At 40.1% G+C, this 26451-nt stretch overlaps 1 protein-coding gene and 1 pseudogene across 1 annotated transcript in view; one reads left to right on the top strand and one right to left on the bottom strand.

Annotated features, from left to right (window-relative positions):
* Positions 1-26451, bottom strand: part of LOC103006825 (olfactory receptor 7D4-like) — a 74701-nt pseudogene that overhangs the window by 5830 nt on the left and 42420 nt on the right.
* LOC103003060 (olfactory receptor 7D4-like) overlaps positions 4298-26451 on the top strand; it is a 31585-nt gene continuing 9431 nt past the window's right edge. The window contains exons 1-2 of the mRNA XM_057539692.1: positions 4298-4367; positions 24749-25169. The gene's annotated coding sequence lies outside the window, so the exon portion shown is untranslated. The remainder of the gene's footprint in view (positions 4368-24748; positions 25170-26451) is intronic.

Consider the following 26451-nt stretch of genomic DNA (forward strand, 5'->3'; position numbering starts at 1 on the left):
TCTGTTTATTACCTCTAAATGGAGGAGAAGGGGCAGTAATTATCCAGGTAGATTGGGTTGAAGAGTGAGTATTGAGGAAACACATGTGGCAAAAATAAATGACCTGTAAAGTTTGTCAAGGAAGGGGAGGACAGAGATAAAATCTCTTTCAGCCTAAAGAAAGTATCTAATATGGGAGGGTTAAACCTAAGATTCGATGGAAGTTATGGGAACACACTTAATTTCAAATTGAATGATGATATTTAGTGCAGGCATTTGAATACACAGGAATTTCTGGGCACAAAATTCATAGGATGCATTATACACTCTAAACCAACGACAATCATAATGTGCTGTATCTTCAGTTTATAGGACATGGTTGCAGAAATCAAGGTTTGGAAGCAGAAGTGAACCCTTGTAACGTCACTCCCAGTTGCTATGGGGGTGTTTGTGCTCCAGGTCTCCACACTTCTGGCCTCTGCAGATTTGGAGGCCTTGACACCTAAAAAGAGCACTTCCAGAGACATGGGAAAAGTCCCTTTGAACTTCAAGCTATACTACTGCCTGACATTTCAGGTTCTTCATGTCAATAACAGGAGTCACCCTCCAGGCAGGGGTAATTGACCCTGGTGATCAATGTCATTGTATGACCCTGGCAGTGGGCAGTGGTATGCAACTGAGCTCAGTCAGTGGCTGGAAGCAGGAGCAACCTCAGGGCAAACACAGTGGTGGATACAGATGGTGGTCAGTTATGCTCCCATAGCAAAAGATCTGAGTGGTGTGACCTTGGGTGAGGCAGCTTCCTTTAGCTGAGGGCACTTCTCAAGGAGAAGGCTCAGGGCAGTCAAATGGCTGCACTCCATATGCTTGGAAAAAAAGGCCTTTACTTCTGAGGGGAGAAGTGGGCAACACAGCACTGGATTGGCTACAGTCAATCCCATTGGCTGTTTGGATTGTAATCTGTAACAACACGCAATGTGTCCCATGGGTGCTTATCTTTGATGCATGGGGGTCAAGGTGCTGGGAAGAACTTTCCTTAGGATGTGAAGGCCAAACCAAGAACTGAAGCATCATGAGTAAGGCTCAGCCAAGTATAATCTTGTCTTTCTGACCTGCTTCGCTATAAAAATCCAATTCTCTCTACCACTACTGCCATTAAGGCAGAACACCAGACCTGTTAACACATGCCACTGCCAAGTGGAAGTTATTAGTGGGGTGTTTTCTCAGACACATTAAACTGATCCTTTCCAAGGTCAAACTAACATTTTTTTCTTCTCCAAACAAGTTGTATTGGAGAGGTAATACCATAGATGATGTGAACAGATGCACATGTGGAATTGTGCTAGATCGTTAAGTATTATTTCCATTATGTTAAAATAGTTTTCCTAATTAGTCTTTACTTTTTTTTATTGGCTCTTATCTCAAAATCTAGTTTTACCATTTGTTTATATGTTATTTTATTTTCCTTCTCCCAACAGAATGTACGCTCTATGAAATTTGGGCCTTCATTTTGTACAAAACTTCATACCAGTACCTACAATATAACAGCTAATAAATATTTAAAGGCACAAATCAGCCGATCACACCATTGTTATTACTAGAATTAGAAATAAACTAGTTCCAGCTTCTGGGGGAAAACAAGGAAAAAAATAGAAAAAAAAAAGAAATGAACTTGGGAGGACAAAAATGTTTCAATTTTTCTCTTTCCTAGTCTTTGCCTGGTACTAAACATCACCTACACAAACTGAACATTTGTAACTATCAGAAATTTGAATAATGGATATAATTCATCTGTTAATTACAGAATGTCTTGTTTTCCATATGTCTTTTAATGACATGTAAATTTTAGGTAATTTTTCTCTTTAAGGAAATGTTCCAGATCTAATAGTAGCGTAAATAATGGAATATAAAAGAAAACAAAACTATAGTCAAGAAGCATCAGGTTCCTCTTCTTAAGCATGTTTCTCACATGATTAAGAAGAGGGAATAGATACATAAGGGTATATTACATATATTTGGGTACTATTTTTTTAAAAGAATTTAATTTATGTTTTATTTATTTTTATTTTAAAAATTAATTTATTTAATTAATTTATTTTTGAGTGCATTGGGTCTTCGTTGTTGTGTGCAGGCTTTTCTCTAGTTGTGGCGAGCGGGGGCTATGCTTCTCATTGCGGTGGCTTCTCTTGTTGCAGAGCATGGGCTCTAGGTGTGCGGGCTTCAGTAGTTGTGGCACACAGGCTCAGTAGTTGTGGCACACGGGCTTAGTTGCTCTGCGGCATGTGGAATTCTCCTGGACCAGGGCTCAAAACCATGTCCCCTGCATTGGCAGGCGGGTTCTTAACCACTGTGCCACCAGGGAAGTCCTATTTGGGTACTATTATAGACTGAATTGTGTTCACTCAAAATTCCTAAGTTGATGTCCTAATTACCAGTGCCTTAGAATGTGACTGTATTTGGAGAAAGTGCCTTTAAAGAGGTAATTAATTTAACATGTGGTCTTTAGGGTGAACCTTAATTCAGTCACCCTGGTGTCCTTCTAAGAAGTGGAGATCAAAACACACAGAGAGACCAGGGCAACCTGCACAGAGGGATAACCATGTGCAGAGTCAGCATGAGGGTGGCCATCTGCAATCCAAGTGAAATGGAGCAGGACCCTATGGTCTATGTCCCCTTTTTGTTTGTGGAAAAACTTTAGCCAAAGAATAAGTTTAATCAGAGAAGTGAGAAAATGCAGAAACAAAGGAAAACAGTTAAAGGAGACTGTTTATTATTATTAAATAATAATAGTTTAGTCATTAAGCAGAGTCAAGTACTTTTAGTTCCTCCTCAAGGGCTATAGATAATATTCTGAGTCATATCCTGTGAGCTGTCTTGTACATACTGACCCCCACACCAAGTGGAAGAAGTTAACTACATGATGACCAGACTGCAGCCATGACATAAGCTGCCACGATTCTGAGAATTGCCATCAAGGAAATGGGAACAAACCGACCCTGGAACTGAAGTTAACTGTACTTAAAACAATCAAGATGACTCTGATTATATTACCACATGACCAATTTCAAGAAGACTGTCAGAGCTGACTGTACTGTTTCTGCATGTAGCCGCCTCCCTTCGTCTATAAAAGCTCTTGCCCCCTGATTGTCAGTGGTGGGGGGGGGAGTCGGCCTTTGGACAGGCGTCTGCCCTCCACCCCAGTGGCTGGAATCCAAAGTAAAGCAAACTTTCCTGTCCACCAACCTTGCCTGTCTACTGGCTTTTGAGCAGTGAGCAGCCAGACCCTACTTTTGGTTACACAAGGAGACAGGCCTCAGAGGAAACTAGCATTGCTGGGACCTTAATATTGAACTTCCAGCCTCCAGGATTGTGAGAAAATAAATTTCGATTGTTAAAGTCACCCAGTATTTTGTTACGGCAGCCCCAGAAAACTAATACAGGCACCAATGCAAAATCCTCTTGCCTCATCTTTTACTTGAGCCATGTCCGCTGTTAATTATTTCAATGGAAGCACTGACAAGCTTTGCCCAGCTCCAGTTGGACAGCATCTTCCCACAGGCCCATGCCAAGTACCTTCTGCTTCTTGCCCTGAAGCTTCTCTGATACCACACTATGGGATATCTGAGGGAATCTGCTGTGTATTCAGAAGTGTGCAACTCAGAAATATAGGGATGCTAATCTCTCTTGGACCACCTCTGGCTCATAGAAAGCATGGGCTGATGTCTCTTCATCTACTGAGTGGAAAGTTCTGAGACACATATCATGATGTACCTCAGAAGGGTTTGGTGGGATTTAGCACTAGCCATCAATAACGGAATCAAAATTAAAAAAAAAAGGGGGGGGGGAAATAAAGGTTAAATACAGGACTGAACGGAGGAGATAGACCATCTCATGGATTGTCAGGCTTATCAGTATGTGAGGATCATTCTAAGGGCTCCAGGAAGTTGAGGACAAGCAGGTAGAAAAGACTTTGAGGAGCATCCTGAGCGATGAGTACGCAGCCCCATCCTCTTCTTCTAACCTCTAATCCTGGCGCTGGGCCTTGCACCGCCGCCCACACCACTTCCGGTTGTGGACCCCGCCCTCTGGCCGTAGCCCCGCCCACAGGCCTAGGTCCAGCCTCAACTTTGTCCGCTGGGCCTGTTTATGCGCCAGGCCCCGACCCCGAATCGACCCCAGGCCCCTCTACCGCAACGTGGGGAGAAGCAACAAGCTTCCTCCTGCAATGGTTGAACTTGGCTGACAGCCCCAACCTCAGAGCCCCGCCCCGCCACGACCGAGGTAGGAAGCGGAAGTGCGTCACTTGGTGCGCGGCAGTCTTCTGTCTCGCGGTTGCGCGCCTCGAGGAGGGAGTCGCTTTGGTCGTCGTGAGTTGCAGCGTGTCCTTGGTGAGGCCCGCGTTAAGGGAGTGCTCTGGGATGTACGGAGCGCGTTAAAGGACAGGTTTGGCTCGGGCTTTCAGAGCGGTCTCCTTGGGCAGGCCTGGCCCCTCCTCTCACGTTCGCCCGGACCTGAGCCCCCGCCTTCAGCGAGGTCGTAGGTGCGGCAAGGGGCGTCTACGGGTTTTGTCATGCACGTGCTTCCCTGTTCGGAAGCCTGTGACTTTAGTCCATGAGGACATGAATATCCGCTGTTCCAGCCGGGTTGCTCAGGCCCCTGCGCCTTCTGGTTGTCATGAAGGTAGTGATCCTGCCGTTTTCGTGTGAGTATGAGGGTGTCCACTTGAAAATGCAAGAGTTGTGAGTTGAGTTTATTGAGTGTGTTAGTGAGGACTGTTGCCCAGGAGTCAACCTCTGAGATGGCTCTGAGAAATGGTTCTGGAGAGGTAAGGGGGGATGTTAGTATATATGTGGTTTTGGAGAAGGGTATGTATAATTGTCCACGAAAAATTAATCAGTCGATCTAAGAAAGAATTGGAAAATATTATTCAAGCCAAATTTGAGGATTGTAACCCTGGAAGAGCATCTCAGAACGGTCTAAGCAGTGTTTCGCCTTTTAGAAGTCAAGACTCAGTTTATATAAGTTTTTTGAGACAAAGGGCTTTACATTAAATGACTTTTTTCCCCGCCGCGCCTCGCAGCATGCAGGATCTTAATTCCCAGGGATGGAACCCACGTTCCCTGCGCTTGAAGCACGTAGTCTTAATCACTGGAGCGCCAGGTAAGTCCCTCAATGGTGCATTATTGACAGTTTACATAATCCAGATTGAAGCGCCATCGTGGTGGGTCATGTGACCCTTTACAAGCTTAAGAAAGGTTGTTACCTTTTAAGTTGTCTTGATGCTAGGAGAATGTTGCTGTTTATGGTTGAGCAGGTATTCCTGTGGATGGGGGAGGTTTGGTCAATGCATAATGTGGGTACACAATACACAGTGTGGGGAGAGGGGAGGCCAAAGGGCAGAGAAGAGTTTTTTATGGCTAAATTTTCCGTGTCTTGCCATAAATAAGGATTTTATTTCACATAATCAAGCATCGTGGTGCAAGGTTCCTGCTAGTCAGGAGGAACAGATACTTTAGTTAATGGTTTTAGTGTGTTTCTAAGTATAGGAGAATGCAAGAATTGGGGTTCATAAAATTTTCTTCTGAAAATATCTAACTATCTGAAGGCATGTTCTGCCAGTTTTCCCAGAGCACAGAGTGCCTCATTCAGAACACATCTGAATTCCTTTCAGGATGTGCGAAGGTCAGCCACTGTGGTGGCACTGAGTCAATCTTAGTAGAACCAGATGGTGAGCAACATTCTTTGGCTGGCAAGGGAAATTGGCTCACAGGGCCTCCTCTTTTCTATTTTTGTTTTTTAATTTTATTTGTTTATTTATATATTTCTTTATGGCTGCGTTGGGTCTTCCTTGCTGCACACGGGCTTTCTCTAGTTGCAGTGAGTGGGGGCTACTCTTTTCTTCTGCAAAGAAAAGAAAAGTGCCTCCCCTTATGCAAAGTTTCATTTGAGAATTTGTTTTCATCTTTGCATGTTCTTTATTTTTTGAACAGTACATACAGGTAGAAAGATGAGATGCTTTCTTGGGTATCCATGGTGTGCTAATTTCTGTATATTAATATATATGTATGTAGACCACAAGTCTTTTCATCTAAAGAAAAGCAAGGATCTTAGCCATCTTGTCATCTGAACTTAGATCGGTACACGCGCACAGTTAAAACCGGGTCCTCAGGAGAATAAGATGGGAGGATTTATGACACTGGTTCTAGAATAATTGAGATTACCATTAACAGGATGTTTGGAGTACATGTGTCCCCACTGCAGTTTTTTTTTTCCATAAATTCTTTAGGCTAAAGAAAATCTGAACATCTAGCACAAATGAATGTTCACCATAGTAGATTCACTTTTTTTTTTTTGGCTGCGTTGTGTCTTCTTTGCTGCGTGCGCGCTTTCTCTAGTTGTGGCGAGTGGGGGCTTTTCTTCCTTGCGGTGCGCGGCCTTCTCATTGCGGTGCACAGGCTTTAGGCATGCGGGCTTCAGTAGTTGTGGCGCATGGGCTCAGTTATTCCGCGGCATGTGGGATCTTCCCAGACCAGGGCTCGAAACCGTGTCCCCTGCATTGGCCGGCAGATTCTTAACCACTGTGCCACTAGGAAAGTCCCAGATTCACTTATTTTTATTTAGCATTTTGCGTGTTTGCTCTCTCAAATAAATAAATGCATTGTATAGTGAACTGTTTGAAAGTCAGTAAGTTGAAAATAAATTGCATACATTATACTTGAGCTTTAAATATATGGTAATGCATCTTTTTTAAAATTATTTTTTAATTCCATCACTATATTTATTTATTTAATTTATTTTTGGCTGCGTTGGGTCTTCGTTGCTGCGAGTGGGGGCTACTCTTCGTCGCGGTGCACAGGCTTCTCATTGCGGTGGCTTCTCTTGTTGTGGAGCACGGGCTCTAGGCGCGCAGGCTTCAGTAGTTGTGGCACGTGGGCTCAGTAGTTGTGGCGTACGGGCTTAGTTACTCCATGGCATGTGGGATCTTCCCGGACCAGGGCTTGAACCTGTGTCCCCTGCATTAGCAGGCGGATTCTTAACCACTGTGCCACCAGGGAAGTCCTGGTAATGCATCTTTTAAAGATAGGAATATTGTCCTAGTAAAGCCACAATACTATTTTGCCCACGAAAAATTAAAGATAATAACGTCATCTGTTGTCTACTCTGTGTAAAAACTAAACTTTTCCGTGTTGTTCCAAAATATTATTTTGGTTATTTTTGGATCTAAGACCCAGTCAAAGTTTATATGTTGTGACTGTTTTTGTCTTTTAGTCTTTTTTATACTAGATCAGTTCATATTGTTTGTCCAATGTATTGACTTTCTGAAGAGTCACACCCAGTCTTTTAGAAAGTCACACATTTTGATAGTTCACATTTTATTTTCAGGCTGTGTTTAAATGTTTCCTCCATGTCATGTATCAATACTTCCTGTGAAATGGCAATTGGATCCAGAGCAGAGGTTCGCAAACCTTTTATCTGAAAAGGTCCAGATAGGTGTGGAATTACTCAGCTTTGCCTTTGTACTGGGTGAGCTGCCATGGGCATAGCTGTGTTCCAGAGAAACTTTATTTACAAAAACAGGCCTGTGACCAAAGGGTGCCAACTCCCGGTGTAGAGGCTTCAAGATAAGTTCAGGATATGTTGAGGGTGATGTGTCCATCAAATTGCATTCTGTCAGGAAGATATAAATGTATGCCATCCTTTGATTTGTGATGCTAAGTTTGATTACTTGCTGAAGGTAGTGATCACTAGAGCAGTCTGTTTTAAATATAGAGTTTTCTGTTTGAGGAAAAAATATTGTGGGATGATACATTGATGCACAGAATATCTTGTTCCTCAGCAACCTTTCTAACAATTGACTTAGCATCTGTTAATAACTTGCAGTGAGTAAACTTGTGTATATCTTGTTTCACATTTGTAGGGGTGTATTTTCAGGGTGAGCTTCTCAGGTTATTTTTGTAGGTCAAAGGGAAAATATACTTTTGCTGGGTATTATAAATTCCCTTCCATAGGTCTTTTGCCATTTTTCCATTGCTGATCAACTTTAAAAAGCATGACTAGAATTTATTACAGAGAAACATAAGGAGAATTTTTTGCTTTTAACCTCTAGGCGTTTGTTTTCAAAAAGAATATCCTATCCACTTTCATCTTGAGTAAAAATAACATAAATACTTTTCCAGAAGTACAGTGTTTTGGTTTCCATTATATTGTGCCCAGATATTTTGTGTGAGCCTGATTTGATTTTTATGTTGTAATTCTGTTTTTATGTTCCACTTTTTGTGCGTACTGTACTGGAACATTTTTATGGGGAATGGCAAATTGTCTGGCCGTCCACAAATGGTCATTGAATTCCTGTGTGCCAGGGACAGGAAAACAATGGCCATCAAAAGAGACATAGTACTGCCACCATGGGGCTTACTATGTCTATCTAGGAATTCAGATTGAAAATGAAAACTGGCAGTTTTGTAATATGGACATAGAGTGTCTTACCAGGGGGTGGTACTATGTAGTGGGAGGGACTGATATTTAAATTGTGAAATAAAGCATGAGTAGGATTTACGTAGTCAGGTCATTGAACTAGGGTGAGGATTTGCAGATTGTGGAGAAAATTACAGGTGACGGGCACTTCATGAGCAAGATACTACATAGTTGGGAGCTTATTGCTTTTATTTTTTAAACTGAGAAAGAGGTTTGGCAGAAGAAGAAGGGAGAGTGGGGGGAGTTAGAGTGGAGAGCAGGGACAGGACCGGGAATGAGGTACCCTGGACAATATTCAAAGGCCAAGGAAACTTCTGAAACATTTTAAGCAGGAAAGTGATTTGACATCATTTACAACTGAAATAGAACCCAATAACTCCTACTTTGGGAAAGGACTTTTGGAAAGATGAGAGTGAAGGCATGGAGACAAGATAGAATCTTATGTTGTGTAAGTTTTAAAACACAATCATGGTAATACAGATGTCACAGTTGTTATGGAAAGAAAATGATGAAGTAATTTGAGAGTTTTGTAGAAAGAGAAAGTAAAAGAATCTGGGCATTTCCTTCATCTGTTTATTTCCTAGAGGATATACCCCCAATTAATGCATGCTTGATTAGCACTTAGTGAAAACATTCAACCCAGGGCTGTTCTTAGGGAACTTGTAAACTATTAGAAGAGGCAACCATCTATCCAAGAAAATAAATGTATCATTAAAATGTATTAGGGTTCTGGAGCTAAAGTAGAGGACCATATTATTTTCTCTGTCTTTATGTGGGAGTAGTTGAAGGTTAAGAAAAGAGTGATATTTACGTCATAAAAAGACAAGGCGTAGGAGTTATCCATGTTGGACGTGAGGGGAGTAGGAGGTAGGGAAAGTGTTCTGTATTTGGTTGATTACATTTCTAGGGTGACAGAGGGGAGTGCATGAAGGGTTACTCCCAGATTTGACAGTGGAGGCATTTTACTTGATTGGGAAAAATGCTGAGGGAGGAATCTAATCTTCAATGTAGAACTGACAGGAAAAACAAGTAGTATCTTTTTAAATGCTGTGAATCAAGAGAAAATATGAATGTGTTTTAATTTTATGAACAACAAATTCATTTAACAGTTTAATCAGAATCAGTGGCTGAGCACTGAAAAATAACTTCTCCATGAAAATTCACTTTGTTATTATAATCTGAGCAAATGCTTATCTACATAAACATATGGTGGTTTTGAGATACCTTTTCCTACTCAAAGGAGGCCTCTGATTCCCTAAAGGTTCATCCAGAGTAACCAGTCCTGTTTGACTCCTTATAGACACTGATGTATTAGGGGACTAGGATCACTCCATAGGTAAATGATGAAAAGATTCCCCTGGCAATGTGGGTTGGCACAAAGCACTGAAGTGTCCATGTGATGTGGCAATTTCCATATTACTTTGTGTATTTGCCACTTCTTGGTCCCAGTGAAGTAGCTGTGACATAGTGAAGTAACTGATGAAGGTTCTGAAGATAAAGTTGGTGAGGATGTGCATATACTGTTGGTTGGGGAGTTCATTGGAAAACAATTTAAAATTTGCACATATGCCTGCACATGTGTATCAAGATAAAAGTAAAAACTTTCATTCCAGTGTTACCTGAAAGAATCCTAAGTTGGAAACAATTCAAACGTGGATTAACAGAAGAATGGACAAATTGTGGTATGCTTATACCATTGGAAAACTCTGAAGCAAATGGAAGGAATAAATAAATCAAAGGTAGATGCTACAGTGTGGATAAACTTCACAAACATAATGTTGAGTGAAAGAAGCCAGACATAAAAGAGAGCATGGCCCTAATAGGGACATGAAAAGATGCTCAACATCGCTAATTATTAGAGAAATGCAGATCAAAACTACAATGAGGTACCACCTCAAACAAGCCAGAATGGCCATCATTAAAAAGTCTACAAATAACAAATGCTGAAGAGGATATGGAGAAAAGGGAACCCTCCTACACTGTTGGTGGGAGTGTAAATTGGTGCAGCCACTATGGAAAACAGTGTGGAGCTTCCTCAGAAAACTAAAAATAGAGTTACTGTGTGATCTGGCATTCCCAGTCCTGGACATATATCTGGACAAAACTATAATTTGAAAAGATACATGCACCCCCTATATTCATAGTAACACTATTTACAATAGCCAAGACATGGAAACAACCTAAATGTCCATTGACAGATGAATGGTTAAATAAGATGTGATATACATATATATCTATATCTGTATATAGATAGATATAGATATCTATATATATATATATAGATATGATGGAATATATATATATCTTTTTTACTCAGCCATAAAAAAGAATGAAACAGTGCCATTTGCAACAACATGGATAGACCTAGAGATTATCATACTAAGTGAAATAAGTCAGAAAGACAGATACCATATGATATCACTTATATGTGGAATCTATAATATGACACAAATGAATTTATTTATGAAACAGAAAGAGACTCACAGACATAGAGAACAGACTTGTGGTTACCAAGAGGGAGAGTGGGTAGGGGAGGGATGGATTGGGAGTTTGGGATTAGCAGATGCAAACTATTATATATAGAACGGATAAACAACAAGGTCCTATTGCATAGCACAGGGAACTATATTCAATATCCTGTAATAAACCATAGTGGAAAAGAAAAAGCATGGCCCTTTGATGCAGACCTCATTAGGGAAGGTGTATGTATTTATCCATTGCTGCCTAACATGTTAAAACAAATTTTGAGCCTTAAAACAACACACATTTATTATCTCACAGTTTCTTTGGGTCAGGAGTACAGATATAACTTAGGCAGGTACTCTGCTCAGGATATCTCTCCACACTGCAGTGAAAGCATTTGTTGAGTTGCTTTTTCATCATGCTTAATTAGGGAAACTTAACGAGAGCTTAACCAGGGAAGATACTTGTTCTACAGTCACTTGGGTAACTTGAAAAATTCATTTCCTTACAGCTGTAGAACAGCTTACTGGTGCCAGCTTGAGGCTACCTTTGACTCCTAGAGGCCACAAAAAGTTTCTACACACATGGTCACATACTTCATTAAGCCAGCTATCAGAGGGTCTGAACTCAGAGAGGGCCTGGAGCCTCTGTAGAATTCTAGACTTATGCCTGGTGAAGTCAGCCCTCTAATATAATTCCTGTATTGGTGACTGAAATCAGCCTTATTAAATGTAGGTCACCACTGAGTCCAAATTTCAGCCATTCAACAAAGCAAGCTGTTAGAACCATCTCCAAGTCCATGAGCTAATATATTAAGTCCAGACTAACAAGCACACCATGTCAGTCAGTTGGCTTGTTTAGATTATATCCCAACCTTCTTGGTCTAACAACCTTAGAATCCGTTTCTGCACATGTTCCCTGGTCTCTTCTGATACATATTTGCTGAGTGGATTTCTTTTGTATGTAAGCGATTTTCTCCTGGCTTATGGTGCGTACCTGTCCATTTGGATTCTGCACTAGTTGTGAGTCCAGAGACAACAGCAGGTAATTGTGGTGGGTCTTGAGAATGAGCATTCCTTCCAAGGCATCTGTTCCAAGTGAGATTATCAAGCAGAGGAAGGCGAGTCTCCTCAGAATCCTAAGGACTAGCTACTTCCCTGATAAGGGAGGCTCAGAGTGTCTTGGGGGGTCAGGATTGTGAGTTTCATCTGGGTCCATGTAGATGTCCCCGTGCCAAGTTTCCTGTCTCATTCTTCTCTGATCAGTACCCTCATTTTCACATGAAAAAGTATGTGAGACTGACTGTAACCGTGTTGAATAATTGAACTTTACATATGATTTTTAGCAATATCTTTCCTGTGTTACCACATGAAAAGAGTTTTTAACCTGTCATGGAATCTCTCTGGTCTCAGAATTTGACTTGACCTCCAGGGTAGCAGATCTGACCTTGTCATTTTCTGAGCAGCTATACTCAAAAGAATCCATCACTCATCACATCCATTATAATCATCGTTATTGTTGTACCATTAAGTGTAGCATTCGCCTAGTCTCCCAAGGCGAATACCGTAATCACCATAGGGGATAGCTTGACCATTGTAATTCTGTGAATGTCTTTTCCATTGGTAAGGTGCTGAGCTCTATGCCCGAGTCCGAAGGCTTCACCAAACATAATCCCAAATCTTATCTTTACTGCTTTGTCTCCAGGGATCACTGTACTCAATTCTGTATGAGTCTGCATGAAATTAGGAGGCAGAAATCACACTTAAGCTGGAGAATTGTGATATAAAGATGTAAAGAGAATTCTAACGCATATCCTAGAGTTCATAGAGAGTACCTAGGGAAGGCCCAAACTTGTAGGGGGGTTCTCTCCCGAAGACTGGACTTCAGACCTTGCTGGAGAAGGGGGTGTGGCAGCCTGTTAGATGGTTTTCTATGTTGCCAGGGCTAGAAGTAGTCAGCAGTCACTGGGCAAGGAGGAAGCATCCCTCTGGGCTGCAGAAGAGCCATGACTGTGGGAAGATGTAGAGAGGGAATTGGGGTGCCACTGCCAGTGCAGGACCTAGAGCACTAAGTGTCCACGCAAGGAGGCTGTGGGAAACAAGTGACAGGTGTGCAGATAAGCTGAGGCTGGTGTGAGTGCTCAGAAGAAGATGGTGTTCCTCCCACCCTTACGTTCTTTCTTTCTTTTCTTTCTGTTTTTGTTTTTTTGGCCACACTGTGGCTTGCAGGATCTTAATTCCCAGACCAGGGATTGAACCCTGGCTTCAGCAGTGAAAGCATGGAGTCCTAACCACTGGACTGCCAGGGAACACCCCACACATACATTCTTAGAGTAATTAAATACATTTCTGAAGACTGAAATATATGTTATGTTATGTACAGTTATTTAGCTATAATGTAGATGTACTTGAAGAGTGATGTGAAGGATCTCTGGTGTTTTTCAATCACCAATCACTGACTTCATTGGGCCTGACTCTGTGCTATTCTTTGTACTGGTAGATGCTGACATCCAAAACAGACACAGTGTTACCTGTGATGTGCAAAAACCAAAAAACAGACAAAAACTCTCCAAGCAAAAGCTGATCCTAATGTTAGACAACACTGTGAAAAAGCATTGCTGCAAATACTGAGGTCATCGTATAAAAGATTCTGTTTCTCCAAAAATTAAAAAATAAAATGTATATCCCCTCAATAATATTGTTGCAAATATCTCAAACACTGAATGACAGGAGTAGAAGTAGACAAATCTGCAGTTCTAGTGTGAGATTTTAATATATTTCACACATATTTTTCATTAAACAGGAAAATCAGCTAGTATATACATTTGAAAATATTGTGGAAACTGCTTAATACACATATATTGCATTGTGTATCTAGTACCTGAGTGAAATCAGAAAGTGCTTGTCTGGGAGTGAGTGTGAAGGAATGGACTGGAAGGGGCAAGAAAGCTTTTCAGGGAGATAACTGTTCAGTATCTTGAATAGAAAGGTGATCACATATGTATATGCAGTTGTTAAAACTCATCCACTAAATACTTAGTATCTGTGTATTTGATTAGACATTAATTATATCCAATTAAAATATACCTAAAGTGCAACATTCTATTAGAAACCACCTGACTAAAGACATTTTGGGCTCATTCAGACCAAGGATCTGTAGTTTGAGACCCCTAGTAGTAAGTATATTTATACTAAGAATCTAAACACATATTTTTTTATGACCATTATGTTTTGAGTTTTAGTCTTCTCAACTGAAGAATAAGTACTGTAGAGTTAGTGAGGGCGAATTTGTTTCACTGATATTTATATGTGTGGAACTTTCATTGTTTGTCATCATTGGAATACCATTTTGTACATTAGCATTTGGTCTGTTGGTCTTTGTTTGATATATTAAAGGTTATTGATATTTAACAAAAGAAATTAACCCTAAATACAAAATGTTAGAAGAGAAAGGAATACGAAGGACGTCTGTGGAAGAAATGAATAAACATAAAAGTGAATTGGTAGAAAATGGAACTGATAAATAATATGAAAAGGCAGTTGTTTGAAAAGATTCATAAAATAGACAGATGTTGAACAATGTATGATAGGGCAGCAGACCTGTTTGTTTCCAACTGAGACTTATGGGGGCTTCTCAGTTCTTTCATGTATTCTGAATTCTTTTGTAAAAGCTTTGAAATTCTTTTTTTTTTTTTTTTGAGTCAGATGTGGAAGAACCAATGATTATTTTCCTTTTGTTTCATTATTTTGCCTAGGAATCAGCAGAATATATGTGATTTCTCTCTCTCTGTGTGTGTGTGTATGTGTGTGTGTTATTTTCTTACCTGCTTGTTTTCCCATATCACTGATGTCTTTTTCTTTCTTTCTTTCTTTATGGCTGCATTGGGTCTTTGTTGCATTGCACGGGCTTCTCATTGTGGCTTCTCTTGTTGCTGAGCACGGGCTCTGGGTGCGCCGGCTTCAGTAGTTGTGGTGCATGGGCTTAGTTGCTCCGCGGCATGCGGAATCTTCCCAGACCAGGGCTTGAACCTGTGTCCCCTGCATTGGCAGGCAGATTCTTAACCACTGCACCAACAGGGAAGTCCTCACTGATGTCTTGATACATCAGTTATTATTGTCTGTATTCTCCAGTAGGAATGTTGAATCATAATGCCTAGACATTTTCTTTGTACAGTACTATTTATAACTTCCTAATTATTTACTAAAAGAATAAAGGAATAATAAGCCTGTCAAAAGATCCCAAAAGGAGGTCCAAAGCTTCATACTTCTCCAGCATCTATTAAGGGAAGCTTAAGTGTGTTGACTGAATAAAATATTTCATTTTTCAGGGCTTCCCTGGCAGTCCAGTGGTTAAGACTCTGCACTTCCAATGCAGGTGGCACGAGTCTGATCCCTGGTTGGGGAACTGAGATCCCACATGCTGTGTGGTGCAGCCAAAAAATAAAAACACTTCATTTTTTTCTCTTCATATAGGCAACAGCAGCCTACACCCTTGCTGTCCAATACATATATAGTGTGTAAGGGTGAGGCGTATATTAGGTGCTTGGGATTAACATACACACACTACTATATATATATAATAGATAACCAACCAGGGCCTACAGTAGAGCACAGGGAACTCTACTCAATATTCTGTAATAACCTATATGGGAAAAGAATCTGAAAAAGAATGAATATATGTATATATATAACTGAATCACTTTGCTGTATACCTGAAACTAACACAACATTGTGAATACTTCAATAAAATTAAAATAATAATTAAAAAACCAAATATAGTGTATAGATTATACAGTGAAAACATTTTCAGTACCAACAATAACAAATGAAAAAAAGTTAGCTTATTTATAAGAATATATTTTATTTTACCCCATATATCCTAAAATATTACTTAAACATGTAATCGACTAAAAATGAGATATTTTACATTACTTTCTTCGTTTAAAGTGTCCAAAATTCACTGCACCGTAAATTTTTATCAGCTATACTTGATTAGTGTGTATTTATTTATATATATGTTTTGGCCATGCCACATGGCATGCAGGATCTTATTTCCCCAACCAGGGATGGAACCCGTGACCCCTGCAGTGGAAGTGTGGAGTCTCAACTACTCAGCCGCCAGGGGAGTCCCTTGATTAGTGTTTAGATCATACAAAATTTACAGTTGAAAGAGCAGATTCAAATACTGAAGTTGTTCCAAATATATAAGGGACTTATAAACTCCTTGTGAGACATCTGGTACGTGATGGTTGTCAGTAAATGGCAGTTGATGTTACTGATACTCTTGTTACAGAGCACACTGTTTTAGTAGCTTTCATATATGTCATCTACACAGGAAGAACTAATTTATCATGTTGGATGACTGATAATTAATATTTGTTGATTTATGATTGATATGAAGCAGGGCTCCAGATAATGTTATCTCCAGGGGGATGGAGATGGCCCTATCCACTTATATTCTTAAGCTGCCCTGAAATGATCTTGGTTCAGGAAAAGAGTGTTTATGCAAATTTCACCTTCAGCTTTGTAGGATGACAGCCTATCATATGTCCCATGATAAGTCCTCGTTAATGCTTTTTTTCCCCAGAGACTCAGCTTTAGGTTCTGCCTTTACAATGCAGATTTCTTTGGTCTGGGCTGGAGTGGTCATGCTGCTTGTTGATCTAGGAGGAACTGAAATGGGCCAGAGAATGCTGTTCTGTAAGACAGCTTCCTGATCTGTATGCATTAGGTAGAGTTGCTGCATGTGTAATCCTATGCATGTATTTTATTGCCTTGATAAGTGAAGAGTCACATTACTCAGGGCTTATGTTTCCTAACCTGTGAAATGAACCCATTATTCTTTGCCAGGTGGGTAACATGGCGCACCATTTACCTCTCTGGCTCCAGGTGAGACAGGACTACTCTGTTATTTCATGGCAGTAACGTGTATTTGTGAGTTTTTTTGGTTTTCGTTTTTATTTTATTATTTATTATTTTTTATTTTGGCCGTGTTGGGTCTTCGTTGCTGTGCGAGGGCTTTCTCTAGTTGCTGCAAGTGGGGGCTACTCTTCGTTGTGGTGTGCGGGCTTCTTATATGTGGTGGCTTCTCTTGTTGCGGAGCGTGGGCTCTATGTGCGAGGGCTTCAGTAGTTGCAGCACACAGGCTCAGTAGTTGTGGCACACAGGCCCTAAAGCATGCAGGCTTCAGTAGTTGCGGCATGTGGGCTTAGTAGTTGCGGCGTGCGGGCTCTAGGGCACGCTGGCTTCAGTAGCTGTGGTGTGTGGGCTCAGGAGTTGTGGCTCACAGGCTTAGTTGCTCCGTGGCATGTGGGATCTTCCCAGACTAGGGATCGAACCCGTGTCCCCTGCATTGGCAGGCAGATTCTTAACCACCGCACCTCAAGGGAAGCTTTTGGTTTTTAGTGTGTGTTTATCCCGAAGTTGCAATGTTGATTTTATTTTTTACTTTTTAATTTTTTGTTGATGTATAGTTGATTTACAATAGTATATTTGTTTTAGGTGTACAACATAATGATTCAATATTTTAATAGATTATACTCCATTTAAAGTTGTTACAAAATATTGGCTGTATTCCCTGTGCTGTACAGTATATCCTTGTAGCTTATTTATTTTATACATAGTATTTATAGTTTGTACCTCTTAGTCCCCTACCCTGATCTTACTGGCCCCTCTTCCCCTTCCCCACTGATAGCCACTAGTTTGTTCTCTATACCTCTGAGTCTGTTATTATATTCATTTGTTTCCTTCATTTTTTAGATTTCACATATAAGTGATAACATGTAGTATTTGTCTTTGTCTGACGTGTTTCATTAAGCATAATACCCTCCAGGTCTATCCATGCTATTGCACATGGCAAAATTTGATTCTTTTTTATGGCTGAATATTTCATTTTGTGAATCTTCTTTATCCATTCATATGTTGATGGACACTTAGGTTGCTTCTATATCTTGGCTACTGTAAATAATGTTGCTGTGAACATTGGGGTGCATGTATCTTTTCAAATTATTGTTTTCATTTCCTTTGGATATATACCCAAAGGAGTGGAATTGCTGGACCATATTGTAGTTTCTTGAGGAATCTCCATACTGTTTTCCATAGTGGCTGTACCAATTTACATTCCCACCAACAGAATATGAGGGTTCCCTTTTTTTCACATCCTCGCCATATTTGTTATTTATGGTCTTTTTGATGATAGCCATTCTGACTGGTGTGAGGTGATATCTTATTGCAGTTTTGATTTGCATTCCTCTGATGATAAGTGATGTTGAGTATCTTTTCATGTGCCTGTTGGCCATCTATATGTGTTCTTTGGGAAAATGTCTTTTCAGGTCTTCTGTTCATTTTTTAATAGGATTGGTTTTTTGATCTTGAGTTGTATGAGCTGTTTATATATTTTATATATTAACCTGTTATTGGTCATATCATTTGAAAATATTTTCTCCCATTCAGTAGATTGTTTTTACATTTTGTCGATGGTTTATTTTGCTGTACAAAAGCTTTTAAGTTTAATTAAAGCCCATTAGTTTATTTCTGCTGTGGTTTCCTTTGCTTTAGGAGAAAGATCCAAAAACATAGTGCTGTGATTTATGTCAAAGAGTGTTCTGCCTGTTTTCTTCTAGGATTTTATGGTTTCTGGTCTTACATTTAGGTCTTTAATTTATTTTGAGTTTTTTTTAATACATGGTGTGAGAAAATGTTCTAATTTCATTCTTTTACGTGAGCTGTCTAATTTTCTCGGCACCATTTATTGAAGAGACTGTCTTTTCTCCGTTGTGTATTCTTGCCTCCTTTGTTGTAGATTAATTGACTATAAATGTGTGGGTTAATTTCTGGGCTCTCTATTCTGTTCCATTGTTCTATGTGTCTGTTTTTGTGCCAGTACTATACTGTTTTGATTACTGTAGCTTTGTAGTATAGTCTGAAGTCAAGGAATGTGGTACCTCCAGCTTTGTTCTTTTTTCTCAAGATTTTTTTGGGTATTCAGGGTCTTTTCTGGTTCCACATAAACTTTAGGATTATTTGTTCTAGTTGTGTGTTGTGAGTATTTTGCTGGGGATTGCATTAAATCTGTAGTTGCTTTGGGTCGTATGGACATTTTAACAGCATTAATTCTTCCAATCAATGGACATGGAATATATTTCCACTTCTTTGTAATATCATCTTCTATTTCCTTCAGTGTTTTATAGTTTTCAGAGTATAGGTCTTTTTTGGTTAAGTTTATTTCTAGTAATTTAATTCTTTTTGATATGTTTTTAAATGGGATTGTTCTCTTGCATTCTCTTTCTGATAGTTCATTATTACCATATAGAAAAGCAACAGATTTCTGTGTATTAATTTTGTATGCTGCCACTTTACTGAATTCATTTATTAGTTCTAATAGTTTTTCTTAAATTAATTTTTATTAGAGTATGGTTGCTTTACAATGTTGTGTTAGCCTCCACTGTACAACAAAGTGAATCAGCCATACATTCTAATAGTTTTTTGATGGAGACTTTAGGGTTTTTTTATATATATAGTACCATGTCATCTGTAAATAGTGACAGTTTTGCTTCTTCCTTTCCAATTTGGATGCCTTTTATTTCTTTTTCTCGTCTGATACTGGTGGCTAGGACTTCCAGTACTGTGTTAAATAGAAGTGGTAGGAGTGGGCATCCTAGTCTTACTTCTGATTTTAGACAAAAACCTTTCAGCATTCCATTGAGTATGTTAGCTGTGGGCTTGTCATAAATGGCCTTCATTATACTGAAATACGTTCCCTCTATACCAGCTTTGATGAGAGTCTTTATCATGAATAGATGTTGAATTTCATCAGATGTTTTTTCTTCGTTTACTGAAATGATTGTGTGATTTTTATTCCTTTTGTTAATGTGGTGTATCACATTGCTTGATTTTCGGATGTCGAACCATACTTGCATCCCTGGAATAAATCCCACTTGATCATTGTGAATGATCCTTTTTACAGATTGTTGAATTCTGTTTGCTAATATTTTGTTGAGTATTTCTGCATCTATATTCATCAGGGATGTTGGCCTGTAGTTTAGTTTTTTTGTACTGCCTTTTTCTAGTTTTGGCATCAGGGTAATGGGCTCATAGAAAGAATTTGGGAGTGTTTCCACCTCTCCAACTTTTTGGAATAGTTTGAGAATAGGTATTCAGGGACTGCCCTGGTGGTCCGGTGGTTAAGACTCCATGCTTCCAATGCAGGGGGCATGGGTTCAATCCCTGGTTGGGGAATTGAGATCCCTCATGCAGCGTGGCATAGCCAAAAAAAAAAAAAAAGGTCTTTAAGTCTTCTTTATACGGTTGGTAGAATTCCCCTGTTAAGATGTCTGGCCTGGACTTTTGGGAGTTTTTGATTCAATTTCAAGACTAGTAATCAGTCTGTTTAGATTATCTATTTATTCCTGATGCACTTTTGGAAGGTTGTATGATTCTAGGAATGTATTTCTTCTAGGTTGTCCAGTTTGTTGGCATATAACTGTTCATAGTATTCTCTTTTTTTCATAGTATTCTCTTATGATTATTTGTATCTCTGTGATATTAGATGTAATTTCTCCTCTTTCATTTTTTTATGAGATTATTTTTTATTTATCTATTTTTTATTAATTGATTTTATTTTTGGCTGTGTTGGGTCTCTGTTGCTGCATGCGGGCTTTCTCTGGTTGCTGCGAGCGGGGGCTACTCTGTTGTGGTATGTGGGCTTCTCATTGTGGTGGCTTCTCTTGTTGTAGAGCACGGGCTCTAGGCATGTGGGCTTCAGTAGTTGTGGCACGCAGGCTCAGTAGTTGTGGCTCATGGGCTCTAGAGTGCAGGCTCAGTAGTTGTGGCGCAGGGGCTTAGTTGCTTCGTGGCATGTGGTATCTTCCCAGACCAGGGCTCTAACCTGTGTCCCCTGCATTGGCAGGCAGATTCTTAACCACTGCGCCACCAGAGAAGTCTGTCTTTCATTTCTTATTTTGTTTATTTGGGTCCTCTTTTTTCTTCATGAGCCGGACTAAAGCCTTATCAACATTATTTATCTTTTCAAAAGACCTGCTCTTGGTTTCCCTGATCTTTTCTATTTTTTGGGGGGGGGGTGTCCTCTGTTTTATTTATTTCATCTCTGATGTTTATTATTTCCTTCCTTCTGCTAACTTTGGGCTTTGTTTTGTTTGTTCTTCTTTTTCTAGTGCATTTGGATGGTAAATTAGGTTTATTTGAGATTTTTCTTTTTTCTTGAGGTAGGCGTATATCATTATAAAATTCTCTTTTATAACTGCTTTTGCTGCATCCCATAAATTTGGGAAAGTTTTGTTTCTGTTTTCATTTGTCTTGAGGTATTTTCCGATTTCTTCTTTGATTTCATCATTGACCCATTGGTTTTGTAGTAGTATGTTGTTTGGTCTCTACCTGTTTGTTCTTTTCCCGTTTTTCTTTCTGTAATTGATTTTTTTTTTTTTAATTTTTTTTTTTTTTTTTTATAGCTACTTTATTTATTTATTTATTTATTTTTGGCTGTGTTGGGTCTTCGGTTCGTGCGAGGGCTTTCTCTAGTTGCGGCAAGTGGGGGCCACTCTTCATCGCGGTGCGGGGACCGCTCTTCATCGCGGTGCGCGGGCCCTTCACCATCGCGGCCCCTCCCGCTGCGGGGCACAGGCTCCAGACGCGCAGGCTCAGCAGTTGTGGCTCACGGGCCCAGCCGCTCCGTGGCATGTGGGATCTTCCCAGACCAGGGCTCGAACCCGTGTCCCCTGCATTGGCAGGCAGATTCTCAACCACTGCGCCACCAGGGAAGCCCTGTAATTGATTTTTAGTTTCATACCATTGTGGTCAGAAAAAATGCTGGATATAATTTCTATCCTCTTAAATTTGTTGAGCTTGCATGTCATCTCTCTTGGAGAATGTTCCGTGTGCAGTTGAGAAGAATGTTTATTTTGCTGTTTGGAGGTGGAATGTCCTGTAGGTTATCTATTAAGTCCAACTGGCCTAATTTGTCTTTTTTAAAAAATATTTGTTAATTTGTTTATTTGGCTGCGCCGGGTCTTAGTTGTGGCATGCAGGATCTTTTAGCTGCAGCATGCAGAATCTTTTTTTTAGTTGGGGCACATGGGATCTTTTTAGTTGTGGCACATGGGAACTTTTTAGTTGTGGCATGCGAACTCTTAGTTGCAGCATGCGGGATCTAGTGCCCTGACCAGGGATGAAACCTGGGCCCCCTGCATTGGGAGCATGGAGTCTTAGCCACTGGACCACCAGGGAAGTCCCTGGCCTAATGTATCTTTTTTTTTTTTTTTTTTTTTTTTTTTTAATTTTATAGCTACTTTATTCATTCATTTCTCCATTTTTGGCCGTGTTGGGTCTTCGGTTCGTGCGAGGGCTTTCTCTAGTTACGGCAAGTGGGGGCCACTCTTCATCGCGGTGCAGGGACCGCTCTTCATCGCGGTGCGCGGGCCTCTCACCATCGCGGCCCCTCCCGTTGCGGGGCACAGGCTCCAGACGCGCAGGCTCAGCAGCTGTGGCTCACGGGCCCAGCTGCTCCGTGGCATGTGGGATCTTCCCAGACCAGGGCTCGAACCCGTGTCCCCTGCATTAGCAGGCAGATTCCCAACCACTGCGCCACCAGGGAAGCCCCCTAATGTATCTTTTAAGACCACTGCTGTCTTATTGATTTTCTGTCTGGATGATCCAGCCACTGATGTAAGTTGGGTATTAAAATTCCCTACTATTATTGTATTATTGTCAGTCTCTCCCTTTATGTCTGCAAGTATTTGCTTTATTTATTTAGATGCTCCTGTATTAGGTCCATATATGTTAACAAATGTTATAATTGATGCCTTTATCATTACATAATGCCCTTCTTTGTCTTGTATTTAGACTGTTTTATAGTTTCCTCTGTCTGCTATGAGTATGGCTACTCCAGATTTTTTGTTTGTTTGCATTTGCTTGGAATATCTTTTTCCATCCCTTCACTTTCAGTCTGTGTGTGTCTTTAGCTTTACTTAATTTGTGGTTACCATGGGGTTCATATGTTGACCAGTAACTAGATCTACTTGTTTTAAACTAATAGTCATTTAATTTCAAGCACATTCTAAAAGATCTACATTATTTACTCTTTCTTCCACATATTTTGTTTTTGATGTTGTATTTCATGTTTATCCCTTAACTGATTGTTGTAGTTATTAGTTTCTTTTAATCTTTGTACTAGCTTACTTAATGGTTGGTCCATAGCCTTTACTATATGGGACTTTTCTTTCCTATACATTCTTTCTTCTTCTTGTAGTTTTTTCTTTTCCACTTAGAAAAGACCCTTTAACATTTCTCTTAGGGTTGTTTTAGTACTGATGAACTCTTAGTTTTTGCTTGCTTGAGAAGTTCTTTATCTCTCCTTCAGTTTTGAATGATAACCTTGCTGGGTAGAGTATCTTAGCTTGTAGGTTTTTCCCTTTCAGCACTTTAAATGTATCGTGTCCTTCTGTCCTGCATAGTTTCTGCAGAAAAATCAGCTGATAGCCTTAAGGGGGTCCCTGGTATGTGACTCTTTGTTTTTCTCTTGCTGCCTTTAGAATTCTCTTTAACGTTTGCATTTTAATTATGATATATTTTGGTGTGGATCTCTTTGGGTCCATCTTGTTTGGGACTCTGTGTGCTTTCTGTACCTGGATATCTGTTTCCTTCTTCAGGTTCAGGAAATTTTCAGCCATAATTTCATCAGATACATTTTTGACCCCTTTATTTCTCTTCTCCTTCTGGGACCCCTATAATGAGAATGTTAGAATGCTTCATATTGTCCCATAGGTTCCTTAAACTGTCGTCTTTTCTTTTTTTCTTTTTCATGCCACAGGGCTTGCAGGATCTTAGTTCCTTGACCAGGAATCGAACCCAGGCCCACAGCAGTGAAAGCACTGAGTCCTAACCACTGGACTGCCAGGGAATCCCGAAACTGTCCTCATTTTTTTAAAAGTTTAATTTAATTTATTTATTTTTTATTTTTGGCTGCGTTGGGTCTTTGTTGAATGGATGGCAGATCTAAAAACGCCCCAAAAATGTTTTCCAACAATGTGGAGAATTTTAGTTTTACACAGTGTAGGTACTAGATGATATTATTTTTAATTTTCTTGGGTGTTATAACTGTATTGTGATTTTTAGTAAGACAATGTCTTTATCGTTAGCAGATACAGATCAAGTATTTAAAGATCAAAAATCAAGTCTCTGTTTTCAACTTACTCAAATAGTTCACCATAAATGTCTTTATCTGGGGAGAGAACATGCAAAATGTTAAAAATGGGTGAATCTACTGTCATGGGGATTCACTCTACTATTTTTTGTTTGGTTAGTTTAAGATTTTTTGAAAGAAAAATGTGGGAGGTGGGGTGTGAGGGAAACAGTCCAAACATCCTGTTAATGGCAAATTCAATTAATCTAGTGTTAGTGTAATAAATCTTCTATCCTTTCTTCTTGGGGGACTGTTTTGAAGCTTGGTGGGGATGTATAAGTCTCAGAAGACCAGATGACGAAAACCAAGTATTCTTGCCTTTCGTCAGAAGAAAGACTTGTGGTCTACACACGTTTTTACTTACATATAGATATATGTATGCCCAGGACACTCAAGTATCTTCTCTTTCTACCGAAAGTGTCAAAAGTAAATAAAGGGCAAAGCTCAATTCTCAGATGAAACCTTCTCAGATGAAACCTTCTTTTGCATATAAAAGGTAATAAAGGACCCTTTTATTTTAAACCATCTTTCCAGCAGTGCTCACCAGAATACGGGGGAATCGCCAGATCCATGAGGACATGAGGGCACGGAGCCGGAGTCAACGTGACTCCAACAGCAGAAATTCTTTTCCTTACAGAGAAAAATGAACAAACTTGGCTCTGAAGACTTCTGAACAGAGGTAGAGAATGGGTGGAAAGACCTGGTGGACGCTCTCTGGATGCAACTCCCAACTTGGTTCAGCTGATCACAGGAGTGATCTCTAGGTCACAGCTGGACCTGGAGGACCTGCGGCCCCAGCACACGTGAGCAGAGCGGGCCAGGCTGCCCCCAGGAGGCCCCTGAAGCCTCCTGGGACAAACTCGTCCTTGGACACCCTCATCCAGCCCAGGACCCTCTCGTTCACGCGGGCCTCACCAAGCCGGGATGGGACTGACCCCCATGAAAGTGGAATCTCTCTGGGAGACGCAGACTCGGTGCCAGAAAGACAGACTGAACCGCCTGTGTCACTTCCATTCCCTGCCTCGGAGAGGAGGGGCAGGGCTTCGGGCATCAGCCAGGTTAGACTACTTCACACAAGTTGTACATAGTTCCCTCCGGAGTGGATGCGGATGGGCCTTTGGCTCGGCTAAGCAAGGCAGCTGGGGACAGGATCAGGCCAAAGGGACGAGGTAGAGGCTAGAAACAGGCTTGTAGCCAGGGCTACGGGCCGAAGACCCTGCCCACACCCAGGGGTGGGGCTGCGGGACCAGGCCCAGGGTGGGGTTTAGAGGCTGGAAGGGCAAGACTGGGGTTGAGGGTCTACCCCATAGGATGCTTTCCCACCACCTGTCCAGTTTCCTAGACCCTTTATAGGGATTCTCCAATATTGAAAAGCCTGCTCATCCTTGAAGTGGTGGTCCATTCAGTCAATTCTGTTTTTAGGCCTTTGTTTCCCCTGATTGCTTTTTATTTATATGGACACCATGCTAAAGTCTAATAGTGGATTCCTTTGCGATTTCAATGTACAGATATATTCTGTAAATTTGAAAAATTGTTTTCTCTTCAGATACATACTTCTGAGTTTGTTTTTCATATCTAACAAGACAGGCTAGGACTTCCCCTACTATGTTAAAATAGTGCTGATACCAGACATTTTTCACCTGCTCAGGAATGGTACTAAAGTTTCTCTGATAATCTTGTTTATTGTGTCAGTGAGTGGCCTTTGAGAGTTAATAAAAATTTTAAAAATCCTCATTTACTAACACATTTTATGAGGCGTGTTCCCATACATTATTAAAAGTGTTTACATCTATCAAATGGTTATTCTGCTACATTAAATTTTCATCTTTTGCTGTAAAATTTTTTATGTAACTAAAGAATTCTTTAGTTACATAAAAATTTTTTTAAACAATAATTTCTGGCTTTTCTACCTTGCTTTAAAAAGCCTCCTCAAATTCTTGATCATGTACAAATTTCCTAAATTTCTTCTGAAATGTACTGCTTTAAAAACATTTAAATATATAATTTTCATGGAATGTATTTTTCTCTGTGGACTGGGGTAGATCCAATATATTTTCCTCCAGAAATACGAAAAAAAATTTTTAGTACCACTTATTGAAGAACTGTCTTTGCCTGCCTGATTTGAAATCCCTAGTTTATTAAACAACAAATTCTTACATATATACCTGAATCAAGTCCCAGATTATTCTGTGCCAGTAAGATATTTACTAATGCCAATATCACTATATTTCCTTTGATGACAATAATTTAAGTTTTAATACTAGCAGTAAAAATATAATGGTAGCTAATGTTTTTGCATGTTATTGCTCTAGGTGTTTCATACATTAAAGTTCTTAAATG

The sequence above is a fragment of the Balaenoptera acutorostrata genome, chromosome 2, assembly GCF_949987535.1.
Source record: "Balaenoptera acutorostrata chromosome 2, mBalAcu1.1, whole genome shotgun sequence".
NCBI lineage: Eukaryota > Metazoa > Chordata > Mammalia > Artiodactyla > Balaenopteridae > Balaenoptera > Balaenoptera acutorostrata.